We start from the raw sequence: 12,194 nt of genomic DNA, 5'->3' as shown, positions 1-12,194 counted from the left end.
GAAGCTGTTCGCTCAAGAGGAGCTTGGCTGGATGGTCTCAGGTAGCTGCCACCTCTAGGAAGCCGTTCCCTTATTGAGAGGGCCCGTCACGAGGGCTCCTACAAGAGTCATTCCCCTCTCCTCTTTGGAGACCTTTGGCTGGACTGCACTCCGAAAACAGGGGTGTCTTAAGATGTGTGAAGGGGTCCAGTACTATGGGTAGCTGAGCCATCATTGTTCCCATTGTACAGATGAGGGTCAGAAGTAAAGGCACACATTCACTCGGTGGAGCAAGTAAGAAGCACAGAGGGGATTTTGCCCCAGATTTGTGCTCTCTTACTCTGCTAAACTGACTCTTGTGCAGAAGCCAGGCTAAGGGGAACAGGGAAGGTCTGGAGCCTTGCTCTGCTGCCATTTCCCAACTCTCCCCATCCTTCCCTATCACCTAAGCAGCATGTGCATGTGCACACGTGTGTGTGTGTGTGTGTGTGTGTGTGTGTGTGTGTGTGTGTGCATGAGGGAGGGCACACACCAGCATGTCATAGAGCCAGAAATACAAACCTGCGGCATGGTGCCTTTTGAGCTGTCAGTCACTGCAATATGGCCTCCAAATGGAAGGAGGAAACATCCTTGATTGGAAAGACTCCAGAGGGAACCCCTCCCGCCCCAGATGCTGGTAAGGGCTGGAGTCCAGGGTTGGGGAGCTGGGAGGGGGCTTATCTCGCCTCCCCACACCTCAGCTTCTCCACCATGAGCTTCCCATGCCACAGTGGGGGGGGTGTCGTGGCAGGGTTGGGGGGAGGAACTTTAAGGGGTTTCCATGGCTCCCTGTCTGGCATGTCTTGATTAAGTAAGAACCACAACAGCAGATTCAGCCTCTGCTCAGGGACCTCTGGGGAGGGGAAGCCCGCCACCCGGGCCTCTTTGGGGCACCTCTCCTGCCAGGGAGCTCTTCCTGACGTGGAGCCCTTGACGATTCCCCCCATTAATCCTTGTCTGTCTCCCTAGAGATACCTGAACTCGGCTCTCAGGGCCCTGCCCAGGCTCCCTTCTCCCAGTCAAAGGAACGCCTCCATTTTCTCTTCTCCCTCTCCCAGGGCCTGATACCAGGCCCTCTCCCAGACCATTGGCTTCTTCTAGAAGCTTCCTGATAAATGTCCTGCCAGAAGTGTGGCGCCCTGAGCTGAGCCTGCGGCTCAACTGGGATCAGGAGTGGGATCAGGAGTGGGATCAGGAGCACTTTGTAGAGAATAAAGTGTCACCAGGAGTGCTCCCAAGATGCCTGGAGATTCTGTCCTTTTAACATCTTGAGTTGCTGGAGAGCTCCCATCAGGGGAGGGGGATGGCATGACGCCCCATGCTCTGTTTACAGCCCCAGGATTTCTCACCCAGATTCTCTCCTTTGAAATGTGTCTGTGTACTTCTGAGCAGAGGCTCGCTGCTAAGGAGGAGCCCAAGAGGCCCTATGCTCGATTTGGCCGGGCTGACAGATCTGGAGCTGAAAGAGACTTGGAGGTCACCCCTCCAGGGCCCAGCAAGGGGCAGCAAGCCAGCAGTGCCATGAGGACCCAGCTGCAGAGGCTCCCCCTGGGATCACTAACCACCGAAGCAGAGCCCTGACCTCTCTGAGCCTCAGTTTCCCCATCTGTAAGGTTGGCCTCCATGATTCCTGAGAGCCCTTCTGGTTCTCATCTAGAATCCTTTGAGCTCAGAAAGATTCCTCTAGAGTCTCTTCCAGATTCAGCTCTGTAACTCAGCCAATAAACACCGAGGGGAAGGGAGGGAGGGGGGAGACAGGCGAGTGGGTGAATGGCTGGATGCACTATGGAGGGGTGCGTGGGCAGATGGATGTCTGGGAGGAGGGACTCTGGACATGTAGACGGATGGAGGGAGGGATGAGTGAATGACATGGGGGCCGAGGCAGGTGGGGGAATGTAATGTTCTGCTGTTTCCAGAAACTGATAATGCTCTCTGGGAGGAGATCTGCTGTCTCAACTCAATCTCTCAGCCAGATTCTTCTTCCTGTAGAGAGCCGCCAACTCTGATCTAGAGTAGAGACTTCTCTCCCTTGCTCAATGTTCCTTCTTTTATCCTCCCAAAGAATGGGCGTAGAATAACTCAGGGGCTTCTGGGAAAAAAATACTTCAACTAATGAACTTGCTCCTCTTAAACATGTAAGCTTCTCCCCAGAAGTTTGAAGGGGTAAAACTGCCCTTAAAGGGTGGAACCAGAGAATTGTTAAGTACCGACTTAGCACTTAGTAAGAACCTAATATCTCATTATCTCATTAGCACTTAGTAAGAACCTAACATCTCCCCCTTTCTTTTGATTTAGAACATAGGGTGGTCATGACCTTGAAACATAAATCCCTCAATATAGGAGGCATTACACATAATTACATAGATTACATAAACACATAGTAACATAGTAACATAATACATACTAGAAATATGTAACAAATAACATGATCAAATAATCATAAATTGAGAATTTATAAATGTCCATAAGTCCATTGTCCATTAGTCTCATCTTGTGTTAGGAAATCCAATGATTCCTGCTGGTTTTAAAGTTCTTTAACAGTCTTCTTATTAACCATGCTCTTTCAGTGTCAGATGTTTCTTAGATTTTCTCCTTTGTTCTGAGGTCTTTCTCTTTTTCTGTCTCTCTCTGATGGGCAAGGTGAATACGACTCGTTGGCACCCATCTGATTCCTTCTCCTTCTGAAGAAATACAAGCAAACCCTCTCCCCTAAGCAGTTAACCTATCTGGTCCCTTCCATTCACCACTTTCTGGGTCTCTCCACATCACCTGGAGATTATCTAAGGACAGTGGAGCTGCTTGCACTGGATACTGCCCTTCTGGTGGGTTATAAAACCTGTCAGCCGGAGCCAGTGCATCTTTGTCAAAAATTAGAAAATTAATGGTATAGAGAACTAAATTTAGAAGTTCTCTAGGGCTACCTGTGGCTCCCCTTTCTTTTGTTTTTGGAGGAGTGTCTTAATGTCTCTGTTTCTTCTCTCTACTATTGCCTGACCTTGTGGATTAAAAGGTATTCCAGTGGTGTGTAAAATCTTATGCTGTGCACAAAAGTGCGCAAAATGTTTAGAACTATAAGCAGGTCCATTATCTGTTTTTATTTCTTGTGGCACACCCATAATTGCAAATGCTTGGATAAGGAATTCAGTGACCACTCGGGCTGTCTCTTTTGCTGTTGGCACTGCAAAAGTGAATCCTGAAAAGGTATCTACTACCACGTGGATGAAAGACAGACGACCAAAAGATTTATAGTGGGTTGCATCCATTTGCCAGATTTCACTGGGTCTCAAACCACAAGGATTCTTCTCTGGAGGAGTGTAGGAGTGTGGAAAGGAAGGCAAGCTGTACAGCTTTTTACTATGCTCCTAGCTTCCTCTCTTGTGATTCCAAATTGTAAACGTAAAGCTCGAGCAGCCTGATGATATTTAGAATGAGATTCTTGTGCTTCCTGAAATAAAGGACTACTGGCTAACATGGTTAGAAGGCTATCTGCCTTTGAATTTCCATCAAAAATAGGACCTGAAAGTCCACTCTGTGAGTGGACATGCAAGATATAAATCTTGCCTGGATGCTTTCTTACCTGCTCTTGAAATTCCTTAAAGAGCTGATAAATATTAGAGGCTGCAAATTTTATTTGGGCTGTGGCAATTCTTTGTACTACACCTACTGAATAGGCTGAATCAGTAATTATATTTACGTCTCCTGGATAATAAATAAGAGTTAGCATGATAGCAAATAATTCATTCTGCTGAGTGGACTGAAAAGGAGTCCTGATTACTCTCTTTATGGTTAAATCATGAGAGTATACAGCACAAATATTTTCTTTGGAGGCATCTATAAAGATTGTTGGTCCTTTAAGAGGAACCTTAGAAACCTTTTTTTCAAAAATCCATTGCCAATTATGTAGTAGCTGGGTTATCTTTAATGGAGACCCATGTGCAAAATTTGGAGTTGTGGCCAATAAAATTTGCCATTCTGGGATGGTCTCACAGCATACATTAATTTGTGCATTAGTATAGAATGTGTATATTTTTTCAGGACTTATGCCAGATAATTGTATTACTCTCTTAATAGCCTTTAATAAAATCCTAGCTACAAGCACTGGGTAAGGAGTAAGGCTTTGTTCTGGTTGTGCTGGGAGGTTCACCCACTCAATTACACTGTCTCCTTGATGAAGGACTGCTGTGGGTGCCTCTTTTGTAGCAAAAACTGATATTTCCAAGGGTTTTTGAGTGACTCTTTCAAGCACATTGGATAAAGCCAGTTCAACTTCTCTCAAAGCCTCTTGTGCTTCTTTTGTAAGCTGGCGTAGTGAATTTAAAGCACTGTCTCCCCTTAAAATCTCATATAGAGTTTGCAGTTGATTGGTAGTTAAGCCTAACATTGGATGCATCCATTGGATATCTCCTATTAATTTTTGGAAATCATTTAAAGTGTTCAACTTCTCTGTTCTTAAAGAAAGCTTTTGTACTGTGAGTGTCTTAGGATATACTTCATATCCTAAATATTGAAAAGGAGCATGTCTTTGAATTTTTTCTGAAGCTATATGCAGTTTGTAGTACTTTAGTGTTTCCATGGTCTTTTGTAGACATGCTTCTAACATTTGTTCCTCAGGTGCACATCTCAAAATATCATCCATATAATGTAACAATATTACTTTTGGAAATGCTTTTCTTACTGGAGCAAGAGCAGCAGCAACATACATTTGACACATAGTAGGGCTGCTTTTCATTCCCTGTGGCAAAACTGTCCATTCATATCTTTTATAAGGCTCAGCCAAATTAACACTAGGCACTAAAAAAGCAAATCTTTTCATATCCTCCTTATCTAGAGGGATAGAATAGAAACAATCCTTAATGTCTATAACCCAAAGAGGCCATTCTCTTGGCAACTGAGTAGGAGATGGAAGTCCAGGCTGAATAGTTCCCATAGTTTCCATCTGTTCATTTACTCTTCTTAGATCAGTTAACATCCCTATTTTCCAGATTTCTTTTTCACCACAAATACTGGGGAATTCCAAGGACTTAGAGAAGGCCGCAAGTGTTCTTGGTCAAGTTGTTTGTTCACTATGTCTAATAAGGCCTGAATTTTATCACTTCTTAAGAGCCACTGTTCTACCCACACTGGTGAATCAGTCTTCCACTGAATAGGAATTGGTGAAAGTGCAGGTAGGCCTTCAACAGCAGCCCTGCCTAAAAATCCAAAGTGCTTATTTGTAATCCTATCTGCTATAAAATGTCTCTTCCCCACAGATTGATGGGGATTTTTTCAACCACAAAAGGAGTAAAAACTCCTGTTTTGCCTTCAAATATCCATCTCAAAGGCCTAGCACTAATTTCTGCTGCTATTGATCCTCCTACCCCAGACATGTAGGTGTCTGCCTTAATCTTTGGCCAGTGACTGGGCCAATTGGCACCTCTAATAACTGTACGATCTGCACCCGAGTCTACCAATCCTTCAAATGGTATTCCATTTATATAAATAGTAAGCATAGGTTGGTCAGCTGTCACAGCTGCTGTCCAATATATTCCTGGATTTTGTTCATTGGAGTCAGAAGCTGGGCCACTATCACCAGGTTGCTTATTAGGGGTACGTAACAATAAGCCTGATGCTACTACTTCTCCTGGTTGATAAATCACACGTTGTCTGCCTGTGTTAGTGACTGGGATATTAGATACACGTTCTCCAGTTTCCCACATCAGTGTATGGATGGACACTGTTTTGTAAGCATGCTCAGAAGGTAAAATGGTCAAGCCTACTGTGCCTGGAGGCAAAGGATCTATAGGCTGAACAGGAACAGATTTCACTTCTCCAGGGAGTATCACAGTAGTCTCTAAAGCACACAACTCTATTTTTCCTAATTTCAATCCCTTTCTTCCATCTGATTGCCTTTTGGCTGATTGATCATGTCTTAAAATTCTCTAGATATAACCTCGGCTGCCATCATGCCCTACTTGGGGGGCTGAAGCTAGGCCCCGCCTCTCATTTCCTTGGGTCAATCTATATTCGGAGGCCCAGTGGAGTCCCTTGTGACATTTTGGACATGGAATTTTGGGTCTTGTTCTCCCACCCTGTCTTCTCACTCTATCTCCATAACTACACTGAGCTCTTAGATGTCCAATTTTTCCACATTGAAAACATCATCAAGTTTCTCTAGAAGTCCCTTGCCAGGAGGGACCCTGTCTTTCCACGTTCATCATTGTCCGGGTGTAAAAAGCATTTGTTCCCACTGTAGCACATCCTCTTATGATCTCCTCTAAAGGAGCATCTTTGTCTAATCCCCATATAATTATTTTGCAAATCTCATTGGCATTTTCCTTAGCCAGATGTCTGGTCATTATTTCTGTAGCTGCATTTTCTCCAATCGTTCTTTTGACAGCAGTTTGCAGACGTCCCACAAAATCTGCAGAAGGTTCATTGGGACCTTGCTCTATTTTAGTGAAAGCCTCTCCCCGATCTTTCTGTCCAGGGAGGGAACCCCAAGCTTTTATTGCAGCCTTGGCAATTTGCTCATACACTGTCATGGGGTAATTAATCTGTTCTAAATTCTCTCCATACTGGCCTTCACCAGCTAAGTGCTCAAAAATGAATGATGTGTTAACTCCTATTTCCAAATTGCATCTGACTTGAATTTTACATAATTCATGAAATTCCACAAGCCACAACAGATTTTCTCCAATTTCTAAACATGTCCTTGCTATGGATTTCCAATCATTCGGGGTTAGGACTTCATAAGACAAACCATCTAGTAACATATTAAAACATAAGCTAATGTAGCCCCATAAAGGGTACAATCTTTTTTCAAATCTTTAATTTTACTCAAATCTAAAGGTGCAAATATTCTCCTTTTTTGACCTACAGAGTCAATGTCTTCAATCATAGGATATGTGTGTATAAAATCACTTATATCCTGTCCTTCTCTCTTAGCTTTAACCAATGCCTTTTCTAATCTTGTCATAGGCTTAGGCTGCTTCACAGGTGATTCTCTGTGTTTCTGCCTCTTCCCCTCCTCCTTCTTGCTCCACCCCTGAAGGGGTTAATTGAGGGAGGAGATGGGAAATGTTCCTGTTGCTCAGAATTGTACTTAACTTCATTGTTATCTGATTCATCCTTTTCACCCAGTTTCGTCTCCCCATTTTGCTCCTTCTTCTCTTCCTTTAGGATAACAATTTTTAAAGCCATTTGGATTAAATTGTTGGTATGAAGTGTATCTTTGGAAATTAAGTTTGGTTTGGAATTGTAGTGTTCACCTATTTGCTTTCCTACTAATTTCCATTCATCTAGATCCAATTCTTCTTCCAGAGAATAACAAGGACATATGACCTGCACAGTTTTTAAAAGTTCAGTAATCTCCTCCAAAATTATAATCAATCCTTGGCTTTTCATAACCTTGATAATGCTCTCTAAACATTTTCCTTGAACAGAAGGCATTTGCACCATGTCACTGAAATTCTACTTTAGCTCTTTAACAAAGTTAAACAAAGTTTAACAAAAGTTTAACAAAGTTTCCTTGTTACTCACGCTTCTGGGTCAGAGAGGCTTTTCCACTGGAATCAGGATCTTGTCGGTCCCTGTTTGGGCACCAAATTGCTAAGGTCCGGGCTAGCTCTTCTGAAGGGCTCAGAATAAGTCCTTGTCAAGATAAGCAAAAATCCTTGCCCACGTTGTGGACGCCAATATGTAATGTTCTGTTGTCTCCAGAAACTGATAATGCTCTCTGGGAGGAGATCTGCTGTCTCAACTCAATCTCTTGGCCAGATTCTTCTTCCTGTAGAGAGCCACCAACTCTGACCTAGAGTAGAGACTTCTCTTCCTTGCTCAATGTTGCTTCTTTTATCCTCCCAGAGAATGGGTGTGGAATAACTCAGGGGCTTCTGGGAAAAAATACTTCAACCAATGAACTTGCTCCTCTTAATCATGTAAGCTCCTCCCCAGAAGTTCAAAGGGGTAAAACTCCCCCTAAAGGGTGGAACCAGAGAATTGTTAAGTACCGACTTAGCACTTAGTAAGAACCTAACAGGGGAAGGGTGGGTGTGTGGATATGTGAATGTGTGAATACATGGGAGGAGGAAAGGAGGGAGGGATGGGAGGATAGATGGATTATAGAAGGAGGGATGAGGGAATGGGATGGACATATGGCAAGAGGATGAAAGGATAGATAGATGGGTGAGTGCAAGGCAGATAGAAGGATGTCTTGAGGAAGGAATATGGAGAGGAATGGATAGGTGGGGGGTGGCTAGATGGATGCATACTTAGTAGATAGATGAATGAATGGAATGGAGGTCATGGAGAGCAGAGGAACAAAGGAACCAGAAGGAATGCATTAACCATGTAGGTTTATAGGTTTTCTTTTTTTGCTGAGGTAATTGGGGTTAAGTGACTTGCCCAGGGTCACACAGCCAAGAAGTGTTAAGTCTCCGAGACCAGATTTGAACTCAGGTCCTCCTGAATTCAAGGCTGGTGCTCTATCCACTGCGCCACCTAGCTGCCCTTCTCCCTTCCTTCAATGAATCTAAGAAGACTTCATGGAAACAGTTGGCTCCTCAGTGCTTGAAGGGAGGGTGGACAGGGAGGCAGTGTGGGTCAGGTGGGCCCCGGGCGCTCTGCTGTCCCCTGTGAGCCTGGCTCCTGGTCAGTGGCTGGCCAGCTTCTGCTGGAGATGTCCTGGAGGGAAAGCCTGCGCCCCCTCCCAGCTGGCCCCAGCCAACTCTCACAGGCCAGAGGTTTTTGTCCCTGTCCATATTAAGCCTCAATCTGCCTCGTCACACCCTTTGTTCCTTGATCCTGGCCCTCAAGCTTCACCCACGGGCTTGATGAGCACTCTTCTGTTCCCCCGGAGACTCTCCTTCTCCAGCTTCCCTCAGACAGGTACGAGGGGAATTTGAGCCTCTCTCCGGCAGGGTCGCCCTGGCCTGGTCCATGCCTTTCACAGGACCCATTTCGGGCCCTCTTCTCAGCCCCCCCCCCTCTCCCTTGGGGAGCTGGCTGCCATGGGCTCCATCGCCACTTCCATGGGCTCCATCGTCATTGTCACGTCCATGATTCTCAGATCTGGAGGACAGACCTGCGCTCCCTTCTGACTTAAGTCTCACACCTCCAGCTGCCTGTGAGACATCCCCCCCCCCTGCAGGCAGCACAGGTTCCCCATGTGTAGAGAAGAGCTCGTGGCTCCCTTCTCACTCCATCCCAGGTGTGGGCAGAGCACCCCGCCCCTCCTTGATGCCCAGAGCTGAGGCTTTGAGTTTCCTGGTTTATTTTTCTGGCTTTTGACTTAATCAGGTTTGATCCTGACTCAGAGAGAAGTCACATGTGTATAAATAATCATTAGCAGGAAACAACCCCCGGTTACCCCCCCACACCCCTGCCACGGTGACTCGGTTCATTAAATAGCAGCAGAGTCTCTGAGCCCATTAATTCTTTCTCTTCCAGGTGGGCACTGGGGGCGATGAACTCTCATCATCGGTAATCCTGGCACAGATGCTGCCATGCCCCCTTCCACAGCACTTCTGGGGGGGTCAGAGAGCTCTGGGTGAGTCAATGAACATTTATTGGGCACCTACAGCGTGTCAGGAGCTCACAGAGCAATGGAGTCGAGAGCACAGAGTCCGAAAATCAGGGTGTGAGCGGGCTTCAGACAGGGCGGGAGGTGGGCACGGAGGTGCAGGCGACAGAAGGGGCAGGGGAAGCCAACTCAGAGCCAGAAGCCCAGGGGGCTTGGAGATCTGCAGGGGGGGAACCCGCTGGCTCCCAGCACCAACCCCTGCTGTTTCCAAGGGCCTGGAGGTTCAGCTGGCTCTTGTTGGGGTGCTCCAGGACAGGGCCCACTCATTCATTTAACAAGAGACCCGGGCGCTCCCTGCAGGGTGGCAGGCCCCGAAACGACCAAGTCACCATCCGGCCCAGGAAGAGACAAGGAGCTTGCAGGGAAAGGAATACAAATCTGTTCCCCAGAAAACTCCCCACGTCTCCCTGCTGCCGGATTGCACGGTTCAAGGACTCCGGCCTGGAGAAGAAAAGGGGGGGGTCCTGTGAAGGAGGGGTCAGCCTCTCTGCCTGGCCCTGAGTGGGGGAAGTACCAAGGGGCCCACTGAGGCCGGAGACGCCTCCTGACAGCTCCACGGGAAGCGGTGACTCTGAGGGGCTGAGCTGCCCCTCGCTTATTGGGACCCGGAGGGGCTTCCTTCCCTATCAGGCCCTTGTACACGTCAGGGATCTCCCGGGATCTGGCCGAGCTTCCGGCCCCTTCTCAGATTCATGGTTTTTAATGTATAAGTTGCATCAGAGCACAGGTCACCCTGCCAGAGGAGGCTGGGGGGGAGGGGCTGAGCTCTCCTCAGCAGCAGGAGGGAACACCCTCCGGGAGGGGGGTCAGAACAAAATGCCATCTTCTTTGTTGTTTTTTAAAAGAAGTTCCTGGGTCCTAGGCTAGGAATCCCTGCACGGGCATGTCAGAGGCTCCTCCAGCCCTCACAATCTGCGCCTCTGTTTCTCCAATATAATTGTGGAGCCTCCCCCCGCCAACCCATGGCTGAGTTCCATGCCAGCGGCTTGGAGCTGCCGTCCACAGGCCCTTGTCTCTGGGCAGGACCCAGCGCCGGCCTAGCTTGCCCCTCTGGCTTTCTGTGGGTTACTGAAGCTAGCGCTCTGTCACCGAGGGGCTAACTGGCCCAGGAACTTTGTAACTCTGAGCCAGGTGGGGGCTCCTCCCACTCTGGCCCCTGCTGCCCAGCTCCCTGGCCCCTCCTCAAAGACCTTCCCTTCCCCACTATCTCAGAGCTGTCACTGCGGTCACTGGCACAGAGGGCTCCCAGCAGAACCCCAGGGTCAGACCCTGTGCATTCGGAGGAGTGTGACCCGAAGGGGAGAAGGCGCTCACCCCTGCTGGCAGGCGGTCAGCTCCTCCACCTGGAGCCTTAGTGACGGGGCCATCACTCAGGAGTCTGCCCCTCCACCAAGGTCTGCGTCTCACGGACTCGGGCTCCTTGTCACCCCACGGAGCTGCCTGGGACTGGCCAGAGCCCCGGAGTGGGGAAGGCCTGCTGGGGTCAGGTGCCCCCCTTTGTGAACCTCTTATACAGGGAATCCTGGGGCGCCGGGAGGTGGGCGGCCTTCCGCCCAGAGCCTCTGCTCCCTGAGGTTAAAGGCCGGTCCTTTCCCTCTCGGCCTTTCCCCAGCCGGGCCTCGGTCCCCCTCCGAGCTTCTCTGCCGTCTCTGGCCCCGTGGTGTCCAGGGGGCTGCTGTGGCTATGGGGAAGTTGCCAGCACAGGGATGGGGGAGGGAGGAGGAGACAGCAGCCCAGTCAGTCTGTCTGTCTCTGTGTCTGTGTGTTTGTGTGTGAGTGTGACTGACTCCCCCCTCACGGCTCTGGGCAGGCCACGGCTGGCTTCCTCTCCAGCGGGGGGACCTTGGCCGACCTTGACCGGCAGGGAGGGCCCAGAGCAGGGCTGGGGCGAATTCTGTCCATGTCCCCTCCCTCCTTCTGCCCTGGAGGGCGGGGGTCAACAAGCCTCCCGAGCTTAGAGCAGGGGCTAAATTTAGAAGGGGCCGAGCCAGGCCTTCTGGGCAAGCCTGTGGCCACCTGGGCCTGGAGAGGGGAGGGGCTCCTGGGGCCAGCTCTGGCTCTTCCTGTGGGTGGGAAAGAGTCCAGTTGTAATGGCCACAGGAAGACCCTGGGGGGCTTCTGCGGTGCCCTGTAGGCTTGTGGGTTTATATGTGGGTGTGTGGAGTGTGTACCTGTGTGTGCACTAGGGTGTGGCCCCCCATCGGGAAGGACCATTTCTGGGGTACTGTCCAGTGCCCCATCAGTCCCCTGCGCCATGCTCTCCCTGCTGACATCCAGACCTCCCTGGGTCCCGCGGCTCGGGCCAGTCACGACCATGGCTGTTGAGCCCCCGTCAGTGTGTCCGCTTTCGGGGACGGTCCGTGCTGCTCCTCGGGGGCGTCCTGGGGGGTCGGCCTGGGAATGGAGCAGAACAAACAAGCGCCCCGTGTGGTTTCCTCCCTCCGTCGTCCTGGCTCCGTCCTTGATCTTTCTCAGTCAAGAAGCCCCGTCCCGGCTGCCCCCCACCCCCTGAGAATGTAACAGTGTGCAAAGCCCCGCCGAGAGCCTCCCAACAGCCTGGTGTGTTATATGGCCACCAGCCTCATTTTGTAGGTCAGGAAACTGAGGCTCAGTGTCC

The 12,194-nt window shown here is 49.1% G+C and overlaps 1 protein-coding gene across 1 annotated transcript in view; it reads left to right on the top strand.

The window, feature by feature from the left end:
• CRHR2 (corticotropin releasing hormone receptor 2) overlaps nucleotides 1-12,194 on the top strand; it is an 80,804-nt gene that overhangs the window by 2,720 nt on the left and 65,890 nt on the right. The window lies entirely within an intron of this gene.

Source organism: Sminthopsis crassicaudata, chromosome 1 (genome assembly GCF_048593235.1).
Source record: "Sminthopsis crassicaudata isolate SCR6 chromosome 1, ASM4859323v1, whole genome shotgun sequence".
In the NCBI taxonomy this organism is placed as follows: domain Eukaryota; kingdom Metazoa; phylum Chordata; class Mammalia; order Dasyuromorphia; family Dasyuridae; genus Sminthopsis; species Sminthopsis crassicaudata.
The sequence above is the reverse complement of the archived record's forward strand: the minus strand, read 5'-3'. Positions and strand labels throughout refer to the sequence as shown.